At 43.4% G+C, this 13,468-nt stretch overlaps 1 protein-coding gene across 6 annotated transcripts in view; it reads right to left on the bottom strand.

Moving 5' to 3' along the window:
• The window catches only part of SH3KBP1 (SH3 domain containing kinase binding protein 1), a 315,088-nt gene that overhangs the window by 235,993 nt on the left and 65,627 nt on the right, over positions 1-13,468 (bottom strand). The window lies entirely within an intron of this gene.

Below are 13,468 nucleotides of genomic sequence, written 5' to 3' on the forward strand. Positions count from 1 at the left end.
GGAGGAGAAAGAGGAAGAAGAGCCACCTAATTAGGAAGTTGTAACTAACATCAGCGAGAAGAGAGTTGGAGAACCACAAAGTCTGCAGTAACAGCAAAATGGAGATTATTCGAGACAGCTGAAACACTCCACCCAGCCTCCAGGAGGGGACATGCACGGGAAACAAAGGGCATATGGTGTTTGCTTTCTTCGACATCCGTTCTCACCATTTAAGATCTGCACCAGCAAACGCTCATTACTTACATGAGGACAAACTTCACTCCAAAACAGACTCGAAAATACAGCTCCTAATCAAATAAAATTACCTTGCAAAGCAGAGGCCTACCTTGATTTTTTACTACATATAAAACAAAATTTAATAAAGTCCAAATAACTGGCAGAATGTCTATTTGGCTTAGTGAAGTGTGAATGACACTTGAAAGAAAGTCAATTTTTGTTAATTTCAAGCTCATATAGTAACTTGAATACCGACATATTCAATAGGATTTTTTTTCCCCAAGGAGAGATTCCAAGGGTCTAATAGTAACTAGAGAAAAATGATTTTCTATTATTTACTACTAGTCATATATTTAAACATTTCTATCCTAAAGCAAACAGGTTTTTCTAATGAGACTTAAATCATTTCTTTCCCACATAAATCAATATTATCACCATTCCCACTCTTGCCCACACTATTACATCGTCCAAAGGTAAACTTCAGTGCACACCCTAACCAAATTATGACGAACTCCTGAATTGGTGAGGTCTGAATTGATGACGCTTTTCACAGAGACAGAAAGCCAAGGTCAGCTTCAAAAATATATACTATTACTCACAAGCCTACCCAGCAGAGCTGGCTCCCTACCTGCTTCTCTCCTTCCCCAGCACAGCCCACTATTGGTCACAGGTGCCCACCCATCCCCTCCGTCAGAGGGCCCATTCTCAGCACCAGAGGCAGCCTAGTTAATTCTAAGCCAATCACTGGTTCAGGGTGGGCAATGGGAACTAAGCTCACCCAATCAGACTGCAGGAAGGGATTCCTCCTACATACCACCTGTGAACAAAGGAGCAGAGGGCCCCACTGCCAATGGATGCCATCCTACAACCGCTTGACAATCACAAAGACACCGGTCCTTGGGTAAAGCTACTGTCAGAATATTGCTAGGGAGGAGAGACAGCAAGAACATAGGTCTCTGATGGCACATTGAGCAGCTGAGCACCCTGCCCTAGGAGTCCACTCTACCTCTAGCTTCCCAATTATGTGAGATAACAAACATTCGTGTCTAAGCCAGTCCCAGACAGGTTTCTATTCCGTGCAATCCAAAGCATTGCTGACAGGAATGGGCTAAGCAGTAGCTGGGGAGCCAAGAGCAAGAGTTTGTAATTTGGCAAAGAGACTCCTTAAAGTAAATAATACACTCAGAAAACACTTCCCTTAATGTTAAATAAAAGGGAGAAATTACAAAGATGAGTGGTTGTCTAGGGCTGGGTGTGGAAATGGGGAGTGCCTGCGCTTGGGTACAAGGTTTCTTTTAGGGGTGATGGACATGTTCAAAAATTAGATTGATGGTTACATAACTCTGTAAATATACAAAAAAAAAAAACAGTGAATGGGACACTTTAAATGGGTGCATCTTATAGCATGCAAATTAGATCTCAATAAAGCTGTTAAAACGCTACATGGAAACGGATGCTCATTCAGGAGAAATCATAGGTTGAAGGAAGTTTTCCTCCAGCAGCGCGCCCTTGCTTAAAATCCTTCCTTCAGCGCTTCCCGAGTACCTCTAGAGTCCAGGTTCCTTACAACGACACGCGAGGCCCCTGTAACCTCCAGGCCTCACTGCCCAACTTCCCATTTTACTCAGCGGCTAGGCTTACTTCCAGATACTTATCAAACTGTTTCCCCTTCCAGGCCTCTGCTCCCACTTCACCCTCTTCTGGTCGCTCTTGCCATCCTCTTCACCTGATCTATTCCTTCCGATCCTGCCCCAGACTCTTAGGTCCCCTCCCTTTGGGCTCCCTAGGTGTGCACCACAATGGGTTGGAAAAGTGTGTTTCTGGGTCTGTCTCTCCCACCAGGCTATACCCCAGGGCTCAGATCAGCACTCCAGACATGGTAGACGATCAGTGGATGCCCAGTGAACTGGTCTGACCTTTCTCTTTCAGGAAGGACACCAGCTTCTCCTGCAAGTCACTTGTGTCATCGAGGATGGGGGGTGGAGTGCCAGAGGTAGCTTCCAAGTGTCCTGGCTCTCACCCACACCCATTTTCCTACAGTGACTTCAGGCTCAGCCAGGGACACAGGCACCCAGACGAGTCCATGGAACCCTGTAAGAAATCCCTTCTCCCAGGCCACACTGAGCACTTCTGCTTCTCAGCTCCACCCTCCCTGAGGCAGAAGGTAACGGTGACAATGCACAACGTCTCTCTCACTGTATAAGCTTCAAAAAACAAGGAGAGGGAACGTCCATCTTTTTTTCTGCTTATAGGGTTTCTTTTATTTTTTTAACCCTCAGACATGCAACAAGAATGAGAAACACTTGGCTTTGAAGAAAGGCGGCACTTTTTTAAAGGGACACGATAGACTGAGGAATGCTATGAAGATTGTCTCCACCTGGTGTCTTATCTTCCTACATGATCTCAGACGAAAAGATTAATAGTAAGATTTAGGAAATGTTAAAAAGCCAGTTGCTGGAGAGTCTCAGTTATCAAAAAAAAAAAAAAAAAGCCATACTATGAAGGGAGTGGCCTTCGAAACTCCACCATGGAACTGGTGCTTTTTTACAACAAAGACACCCCCCAGCCCTCCTTCCTAGCCTGTCCCAGCTCTCCCAACACCACCAGAAATGAAACCCCAAACCCAGGAGCATAGGAAAGAGCTGAAACAACATTTTAAATATTTGCGCTGGTAATTTCAACTCCTACCTCATAATCATGACTCCTCTTTTCCATATTTGGGCCCCAGCTTCCCTGGACGCACTCCGGGAGCCTTCACAGACATTATCTAATGCTAAGCAGGTCAGCAAACAACCATTAAGTACTCTCTTTTTTTTCTCCGCGCTCTCTGATTTAAGCCAGTCTGGACGCAATCATAAAGAACTGGTCTATTCCTTTCCAAGGAGGGTGGCTGTTAAGATTTCTCATGTCGTTTAGGGCAAATAGGAAGCTCTTAGGATGTCAGAGAATGTGTCTTTAAACATCTCAATCTGATTCCTACAGCGAAGTTTTCAAAGCTGTCATTATCCTCCTCCCTCCCCCAGAAAAACAAAGCTGGCAGATTTATTATCACAACCCTTCAGCAGCCTTATTTCTTCTCCCAAATGCCTGCGTGGCCTCAGCCCAAGTGACTCTCGTTCCATCGGTTTGGTGTGGGCCTGGGAATCTATGGGGTTCAAACTCCCCCAGGTGATTCAGATGAGCAGACAGAGGCCCTAAGATAGAGGGTCAGAAAGGGCCAGCCATACCCTTGCTACTAAAAGCAGCAGCATCCGGAGCTTGTTAGAATTGCAGAATCTCAGCCTCCCAAAACCCGCCCCCAGCCCAGACCCCCTGAATCCGAATCTGCATTTTAACAAGATCCCTGGGGAATCCTTATGGCACCTTAGAGTTTGAGAAGTCCGGGCTACACCATCATCTGGTTTCAGAATCTCCTAGGTAGTGTTTTGTTTGTTCCCCCTTTATAAGTGGGAGAAGAAGCGGTGGGAGGTCATCATCAGAATTCACATTCCAAAATTTTTCAGGATCTTACTGATGAACGACAGGGCCAAATCTGCTCCCTCCCTCCCCATCTTCACAGAAACTATGAGTAGTAAGATTAAATGTAAAGGGAATCAAAGACTAGACGCAGCCCGTTTTTTCAGTTAAAGCCATGCATTTTTCCATTTGTGCTGGCAGCATCGACACTTGCATTACTGCGCCTGTTTAAAGCTACCAGCCACGTTCGACGCTATACCATCAAAGCAGCAAAACCTGCAGTCTTTGAGTGTTAAAGAGCTTTACATGGAACCAAAGCATGCCAGGAGAAATAATTCTTAGAACTAATGAGAACTACTCATTGCATCCATTCTTAAAAATCAATATACTTCAAGAAACTTTTAAAAAATTCATATGCTTATTTCCCTTCTTCAAATAACATCATAAGGCATTCACAGGAAGTCGTGGTTCCAATTCAATGTGGCTGTATACTTAAAAAAAAAATCTCGCAGTAGCCTCACACTCAGCTCAGCCAAGATTCCCAGCAGGTTCTCAGAACCTGACGGATCTGGGTACCCCCTCATGCTAATTATGGCTTGTGTTGTTGTTTTCACATAGCCAAGGCTACCCAGATAATCCTGTACCTTAGTACAGTTAGGAGTGAGAGAGCAGGACTCTGGCGCTAAACCACCCACACAGTCAAATCCAGCCCTGAAACTGACTATCTGTGCTCCCCTGGGCAAGTTACTTAACTTCTCTGGTCCATGGGAAGTGCTACATAAAAGTTTGCTGTTTTTCTCACCCAGCATGTAGTACCATGAATGGTACAGATAACAGAACTATGCACAACTATGTGCTCAGTTATTACTACTGGCTAGAGAATACTCCACCAAGATTGCACTTCCTTCAACAAACGTTTCATTACTGAACCCCAGCAACCTTTTGGTGTGTCAAGAGAGGTGCTGGTGGGAAAGTGTTTTTCTTTCCTCTAATGGCAAAAAACAGAAACCAATGGATATAATCACCCTCTTCATCCAATGTAAAGTTCTCCCTCTCCAGTAATGTACTAATATGGTTTATTTGTATTATGAGTTATTCTTAAAGAATAAGCATTATTGTAGAAAAAAATTGAAAAGCATTTAAGCAGGTGAAAAATGCAGTCTATAAAACAGTAGACTGGTGTCAATTACATAACAGTTATTTAGATCACAAAAGGTGATTTCCAGAATGTTCTGGATAGACAAGTGCCAGACAATATTGCCTTCACAGTATTAATACTATGCAGTAACATCTGTAGTAGTAAGACAGCAGAGGCAATCGGGATGTTGAAACTATTTACACTACCCATTTTCATCTGTTTTTAAGCACTCATGACAAACAAACAAATGATAGGCTGTTCAACAGGTATTTACGAAATCCATTTCCCTAGGCAGTTTCACCAGCCAACACTTTAACACAAACTGAGTTACATAAGAATTAAGCAACTACGGTAGTCTCCCCTTATCCACAGTTTTGCTTTCGTCAACCGCAGTCTGAAAATACTAAATGGAAAACTCCAAAAATAATTCATAAGTTTTAAGCTGTGCACCGTTGTGAGTAGTGTGATGAAATCTCTCACCATCCTGCTCCATCCTGCCTGGGACAGGAATCATCCCTTTGTCCAGTGGATCCACACTGTATATGCTACGCTGTATATGCTACCTGCCTGTTAGTCACTTAGCAGCCATCAGGGCTATGACTTTGTCGAGATATGGCAGTGCTTGTGTTCAAGAAAGCCTTATTTTACTTAAGAACAGCCCCAAATACAAGAGTACAAGAGTAGTGATGCTGGCAATTCAGATATGCCAAAGAGAAGCCATAAAGTGCCTCCTTTAAGTGAGAAGGTGAAAGTTCTCAACTTAATAAGAAAAAAAAAATGTATGCTGAGGTTCCTAAGATCGTAAAAACGAATCTTTTATCCATGAAATTGTGAAGAAGGAAAAAGAAGTTCGTGCTAGTTTTGCGGTCGCACCTCAAACCGCAAAAGTTACGGTGACGGTGCGTGATAAGTGTTTAGTTAAGATGGAAAAGGCATTAAATTTGTGGGTGGAAGACAGGAACAGAGAACGTGTTCCCATTGACGGTGACATGTTGTGCCAGAAAGCATCCAGCCTGTAGGAGGACTGCAGCAAGGGATCCCCAGAGACGCGTGGCACCAAGCCTTTCACTGCCAGTGAGGGACGGTCACACAGATTCAGGAACAGGTGTGGACTGACACAGAGAGACACCACATTCACATAACTTTTATTACAGTATATTGTTACGATTGTTCTATTTCATGATTAGTTATTGCCGTTAATCTCTTACCGTGCCTAGTTTATAAATTAAGCTTTATCAGAGGTATGTGCACATAGGAAAAAGCATAGTCTATAGGGGGTTCAGCACTATCGGCGCTTCCAGGCATCCACGGGGAGTCTTGGAATGTATCCCCCATGGATAAGGGGGAACTACTGTATTTTCATTTTTTTCCTTTTCTTTTCTTTTTTTTTTTACTTTTTATCAAGATTATGATAGTTTACAACCTTGTGAAATTTCAGTTGTACATTATTGTCAGTCATGTTGTAGGTGCACCACTTCACCCTTTGTGCCCTCCCCCCATGCCCCCTTTCCCCTGGTAACCACCAATCAGTTCTCTTAGTCTACATGTTTAACTTCCACCTATGAATGGAGTCATACAGAGTATGTCTTTCTCTATCTGGCTTATGTCACTTAACATAATACCCTCAAGGTCCATCCATGTTGTTGTGAATGGGACGATTTTATCCTTTTTTATGGCCGAGTAGTATTCCATTGTGAGGCTCTGCTTTTTAAGAATACCCATCCTTCCCGTTAGTTCTTAGAATGCAATCGTGCAAAATCAGGCTACTGGGGTTCAAATACCAAGGGTCACCTTTAATAGATCTGCAATTTCCATCAAGTCAGGTAACCTCTCTGGGCTTCAGTTTTCCCATCTGTAAGAGAGGAATAATCACTACGTGGGACGGGGGATGGGGGGTGAGGATTAGCTGAGTTAATGCACATTCTCTACAATCACGAAGAGGAGTAAGCAATACAGTTTTACTGGATAAATAATGAAGCCACTACTCACAACAGCAAATTCACATTCCTTTTCACTGTGTGCCAGGTCCTGAAGTGGTTACAAAAAAAGGTATAATAGACTCTCCTTGCCCCCAAAATGGGGGGAGAGAGGAGTAATTCCCTTATGTGTTTAAAGAAAAAGAAGAATGTGAGCAGGAGAGAACCCACCCACTACTTCCTCCCTAGATTAGCCTTGACAGTGACACAACTAAAAGAGTTGCTCTCATCAGCAACATTCCCATAGCGCTGTTACATTCCAAAGCACTAATCATATTGAGGGGATCGGAGCTTGTTCATGCCTCAGGGCATCTGCACTTGCTGTTCTCTACTGAGATGGCTCTTAATAATGGCAGGAGCTTCCTCATCATTCAGGTGTGAGCTAGAGTGTCACCTCCCCCAAGAGGCCATCAGATGACTCTGGCTGAAACAGCCCCCACACTCCACCAGTCAGGCACTCTATCCTTTCCCCTCCTATATTTCCTTGTTGCATGTTTCACTATCTATAATTATCTTTTTGCTTTTCTGCAGTTATGCTCTCTCCTCTGTTAGAATGTTCACTAAGTGCACAGACCTTGTTAAGCCCACTCCTAAAATGGCACACGGCACATAAAGGGCATTCAGTGAACAGAGCTAGGTAATGGTAATATTCAGGTGTATGGTTTGATAGTTCCAACAGCTGCGTCATATCTGTGTCTGGTTCTGAGGATTGTTTTGTCTCTCCAGACTGCTTTTTCTTGCCTTTTGGCCTGCCTTGTAATTTTGGGTTGAAAGCCAGACATTTTGTATAGGGCAGTAGATACCGAGGTAAATGATCCCTTAGTGTGGGGATTTATGTGAATCTAGTCAGGAGTTGGGCTGTGTTGAGCTTTATTGTTCTTACGGACATCAGAAACTTCAAATTCCTCTAGTCATCTTTTTTCCCCCCCTTCTTGGCTTTGAGGCTTCCCTTCGTGCTGCTCCCCAGAGAGAGCCTGTCTCTTGCAGCTCTCCCTGCTATAATCCACTGTTGTTATTCCTGAAGGCTTGTTAGGCTGCTGTGGTGGATGGTGTTCTCGAATGTTCTAAGCCTCAGTCTTTCGAGTGCACAGCAGGCCTGTGTCTCAGGGTTAGTCTTCACAAGTGCTTCTGCCCCTCCTCCAGGGATAGGGCTCCCCCCAGTCTCTTCCCCCATATGCAGTGTGTATCCAGCAGTGTTCTCAGCCATCAGCCTTGAGGCCCCTCTCCCTGCAGATTAAGACTTTCTTTAGGTGAGATGGGGGACTGGGGCTGGGTGGAATTCCCTTCCCCCAGCTGCAGTGGTATTTCACCAGTGCCCGCAGACCATGTCCTTCCCCCTGCAGAATAAACCTTTTGTTTCTTAAGGGAGAAAGGTCTGAGTGGATTTCTCAGTGGTTCCTAAGCCAGTACCCTCAGCCCACACCATGAGTTTTCTCTGGATTGTCCCCAGTCTTCCCTGTGAGAGCCAGGACGGGTTCCTAGAGGAAAAGCCTGCAAAAGGGCAGGACCCCCCTCCTACCTCACTGCTGCCCCCATGAGCTTCACCCTCTCAAACTAGGCCATACTCAGGCTCCAGAAATTTGTCAAATTTGTAGCTTGATCTTTCTACCTACTTCTATGATGTCTGGTGGCTTCTGCATCTGGTAAGCAAATGCTCACGTCTTGTGTCTCAGAAAGTGCCTATCTCTGTCCAGATTTTGAAATGGCTCTTTGCTCTGTGAACTCAGTCTCTGTTAACTTCCAGTCTGTCCAGATTTTTTCTTGTAAGCGTGAGAGGGACGTCTTTGCAGCTCTCTACATCTCTGAGCTGAAACCAGAAGTCTATTTGTTGATTTTTAAAGAACCAGAAGTATGACAAAATGGTACCACTTGATAAAACTAGGTGGTGGGTAGGTAGATGCTGTTTATATTCTCACGCTTTTCTATATTTTAATAGTTAAGTAACACTTCAAAATATAAAATCAAGGTGTAGGTGGCCATGGTGGAAAACAGTACTATAATATAAATAGACTGGGATATGTATACAGTACTTGATTCTTGTTCAATAATTTACAGAGATCACCTGAATTTTTAAAAACAACCAGCACTTTTGGCAACACTTCAGAAACTGTCCTGAAAAAATATAAATCACCCCAAAACACCATTAAATTTGTGTCCAAGAAGTGAAAGAAGAAACTAAAGTAGAAAAATTGCACTAAAAGAGAACAATTTATGCATGTTTATAAATCAAAGTATATGACAATATCACCTTAATTGATTCACAGTCCTTCAAACTGATATCCACCCGTTATTAATATTCATGGAAATCTGAAGTTGCTAATGAACGCGCAGGGGACCATGGGTCGTTCAGCAAGTGTCAGATTCCAGGCTGCAATATGTCATGCAACACCCAGTAACGCAACATCTCAAACCTCGGGACAGCTACTCTTCTCTTATCCACATTCCTAATTTAATATAATCAGTAATCATATAGGAATGAAGCAGCAACAGCTTGGTAAGATCCATCTTATGGAAAGAACTTCCCTTTTTACTTAAATAATTCACTATCTTAGATAATAGCAAAGAAATTACATGCAATGAACAAAAATGAACTATTAATGACTCCAAAACTTCAGATTAATCTTAAGGATTGTATATTAAATTCAATTAAACCGGATGAATATTTAACATGCTCTTTCTCTGTACTTAAGACCATTCTAGCCACTCTGGGGAAGAAAATGGGCAGACGTAAATAACCTACCAATCTCTGCCACCCCGACAGACACAGCGATGGGTTCCAGGGCTGAGAGCAGCTTGAGGGACCACGCAGTCTGAGAATGGCAAGTGCGCGCCACAGGCCCAGACTGGCTCTACACTAAGTTTCATTAGCAGAGAGAGTGACTTTTAATTATTTTTATGCCTTAATATTCACTTGAACATTCCAATTAAAAGGAAAAAAAGATACAGTTTTTAGTAAAGTGGATGAATCTTCATTTGGCTTTCATTATAATGAATGAAGACAAGCCTAAATTTGTCTGTAATGAGATTAAAATGGGATGACCCTACTCATGATGAATCTGCAGCTTTCTTTACCGTATGTGGCTCTAGGAGATGCACCCCAGGTGGAAGTGCAATCAGGGTGACCAGTTATGCAGCTAAATAACACGCTCCCCCCGCCTGAGAACCATCGCTTGTCAACTGTGCCATGTTGTTACAAGGGCTGATAACAGATCAGCTACATCTCTGCATTGCAACAGGCCTGAAATTAGATGTCATATCCAGCTCGAGGGCTGGGGACTGCGTTCAGCTTAAAGTTGGCAGCACCCTAGACTTGATTGTCACCTTAAATTATCTGCTAATGGAAAACATTCAAATTCAAGTTTTAAAATAAAAGGATGAGTTAAATTGAATAAAAAATATCAGAAGCTAAAAGAGAACAAATGTTTATGGATTTTTAACCACCACTGACGGAAGATCACACAATAATTGCGTAGATTATATGTACCAAAGAGATCATCTGTCCTGTGACATTTTAAACCAAATAACAGAGCGGTCCTTGAAAAAACATCAATAAGCACAAAGAAGCGATTTCTCAACATTTGACAGTACATGAACCTGACATGCTCCATATATTCAAACGTGTGTCAAAGTCCATATTATGTGCCACCAGAGGCTAATGTCATAATTACTCTTTTAACACAGAATAGCTGAAACTACTTTCAAATGGCAAATGTATTTTTTATTATAGTCAGGTTGGCAATTATTCCAGTTTCAAGATTTGGAGAGAAACAGTTAAAGATTGAATTGTGAACATAAGGCAGGCTGTTAACAGCAGTTACAGAATGACAGCAGTAAACTGGATTCCTTTTCGATTTGTGCTCATGAAGACCCCAATAGTACAGTGTGACTACAGGTTTAGCAGTTATGACTTGATAATAATTACGGTTTCAAACAGTTGTAACATATCTTTTGCCCATAATCTGTCACCCTATTGATTTGGATGTCATTTCTTGACTATGAATCATATGTGGTCAGAAAGCAAACTCCATGGGCCTGAAGACTTTGGCAGCCAGCACCACACTGCAGACAAAAGATACTGCCCAGACACACCCAGCCTTGCTGAGAAGATGTTCACGTTTTAACACTGAAATCAATGTCAATTATAGTTTATTATAATCATGACTAAAATCTACATCTATAGTAAATATTTTAAATACAATTTTAATTTCTTTTTTCTTCCATGGAGTGCCAAAACAGTCCCTTTTTGGTTTTAACTGGCCCCTGCTGATCACCTAGCTGCCTCAGATCTTGACCAAGGTCTCGTTTTACGGCCAGGGAAATGACATCCCTGAGAGCTTCAGCACAACCACCAATGAGCTGTGCTGCCGCCTTAGAAGAAAGGCTTGGTGTAAGAGCAGCCAGCAACCAGGCTGTCCCCACACCCCCTGGGAACTGAGCATGGCCACGGAGCACCCCTCTGCCATCGCTGCCCCAGGCCTTTCAGGAGAACATGCTCCACAGAGCTCTCGTTCTGGGCCTCCATCTGGGACCACCTGCCTCAAGAAACCCAGGGCAGGATGTGGTTTGGCCTGGACAACCTCTCGGCTTATGAATGCAGGCAAGCCCGCTTGTTTTTCACCCAGACTCCCAGATACAGGATATCATCTCTTTGCTGGTTTTCTTGAGAAAAACCTGGTGGTCCCAGAGGAAGTATGACAATAAATGAAACACTCCTTCCTTCATGACAAGCAAAACAGACAGCAAAGAGCTAAAGCAGGCTGAATCCATGCACCTCATTCCACCAACAGCTAAATATATATGTATATACGCACGTGGCTTTTGCCTTAATGCATGTTGTGACTACACATTAAAGAGGTATTCACATTTTCACCTTCGCTCTCCCTGAACTTCCCTCAAGAATTTCTTATCTAATCTTCCTCGGTGGCAGAAAGATGGTGACATTTACCCTTGAGTGGGGGGGGGGGAGGGAGACGGGGGGTGGGTGAAATATGTTATTTCAAATCCCCTTGTGAGTTAAGAAACTAAAGTGAAACAAAATGTCTCCTGGGAAGCCCTCGAGATGCGCTGCCCACATGTCCCTTCACGACCTGCCTCAGCCTGCTTTCTAGCCAGGGTCACGCTCCTTCCAGGCAGCCTCCCGCCAGTCACTGACCTGGAGAGTGGGTGGGAGGGGCTGGTGCCTACCCATTTCTGCCCATTTCTGTCTCTTCCGTCGGGCAGTCTTTGCCCAGAAGCTCCTTGCCAGGCTGGCTGGGCCTGAAGGGCGTCGCAGCCTGAGGCTGCCGGACCTTTTCATCTGCCATGGGTGTTATCTCCCCTCCACAAACAAACCTCCTGCACCCCCACCTGGATCTCAGCACCCGCTGCCCACAGCACCCAACTGACAAACGCCATCTCCGCATTTTCCAGTTTCTCAGAGTGGCTTAACACTTATATTAACAGCTAATATCTGTTGGCTGAATAATATGTATCTAACACTACTCTGAGCTGCCCTCCAGGCATGATCTCACCGACCCTCCCAAGTACCCTAGCAAAGAGGTGGACTAACGTTGCTATTCCTGCTCTTCATAGGAGGGAATAAATGGATACCCAGAGGGATGAAATAACTTCCCCAAGGCCTCAAAGCTAATAAACCTACACTCAAGCTTCTAGGATCGTTGGGCATCACTGCTCCTGGTCAAAGCCCGCTGGAGTCCCAGAAGGCTGGCCTGGGTCTGCAGCCGCCACCACCCTGTACTCCAGGAGCTGGGCACAGGTGTCAGTAAAGATGTGCCAAATGCAACCGACCTGAGCAGGCTCACAGGTCACAGCAGAAAAGGTTGAAATTACTTGGTAGAAAGACAGGGCACAACAGGCTCTCTTCCAGCACACAGTATTGTGGGGACAGGGGAAGACTGACCTCTCAATACTATCCATGCTACAGATGTTTCTACGTACATTTCTCTACCCTCACCCTGAAAAAGAAATCTAATGGTACCTTAAATGAAAATATCATTTTCAAAACGTCATCATTAAGTAAAAGTTGAATGGATGAGTCGAAAATCTGAAAAGTAAAAGTTCAGTTATCATGCAAGTTGTTCACATATGAAAACTTTTATTCCAAAAATGGCCAGTTTCTTTCAAACGACTACCATTTATTCCATTTCATATTCTTCAATAAACTTGGGAAGGTGGTATACATTCCTTAAGCCTTTCTTGAATAAAGAAAATCTCAAGCAATGCATTGCCTTTATTCTGTGCTGCAAACTCAGAATGTTCTGCTTTCTGTCTTTGGAGACACTGACTGTTTTCTCATGGCAAAACTTATCAGCCTCAAGAATGTGTACATTTGGCAGGTGCATAAGCCTTACTTTTTTATTCTAATTCTTACAATGTGGTTTAAGAGTTCCAATAACACTGATCAGATATTAAAAAAAACCTTAGAGCTATTCCTGTACTTAATGAATGCACGAACGGAAGAGTGTTATATTCTGTGGTTCACAATAGTAGCAATTTTCATTTATATGCCCATACTTGGCCTAACTCTGCAAAGGAAAACAAAGCCCCTACTATGAGCGTCCCTTACACCAGGTGCTCATCATTATTGTTAATAATATTAATGTGGAGCTAGACTCGACATACACTACGACTTATTCATCCTTGTGAATGAATGAGAGCTTCCCAGTATCCGGCACACGATGAA

This window comes from Equus caballus, chromosome X, assembly GCF_041296265.1.
Source record: "Equus caballus isolate H_3958 breed thoroughbred chromosome X, TB-T2T, whole genome shotgun sequence".
NCBI lineage: Eukaryota > Metazoa > Chordata > Mammalia > Perissodactyla > Equidae > Equus > Equus caballus.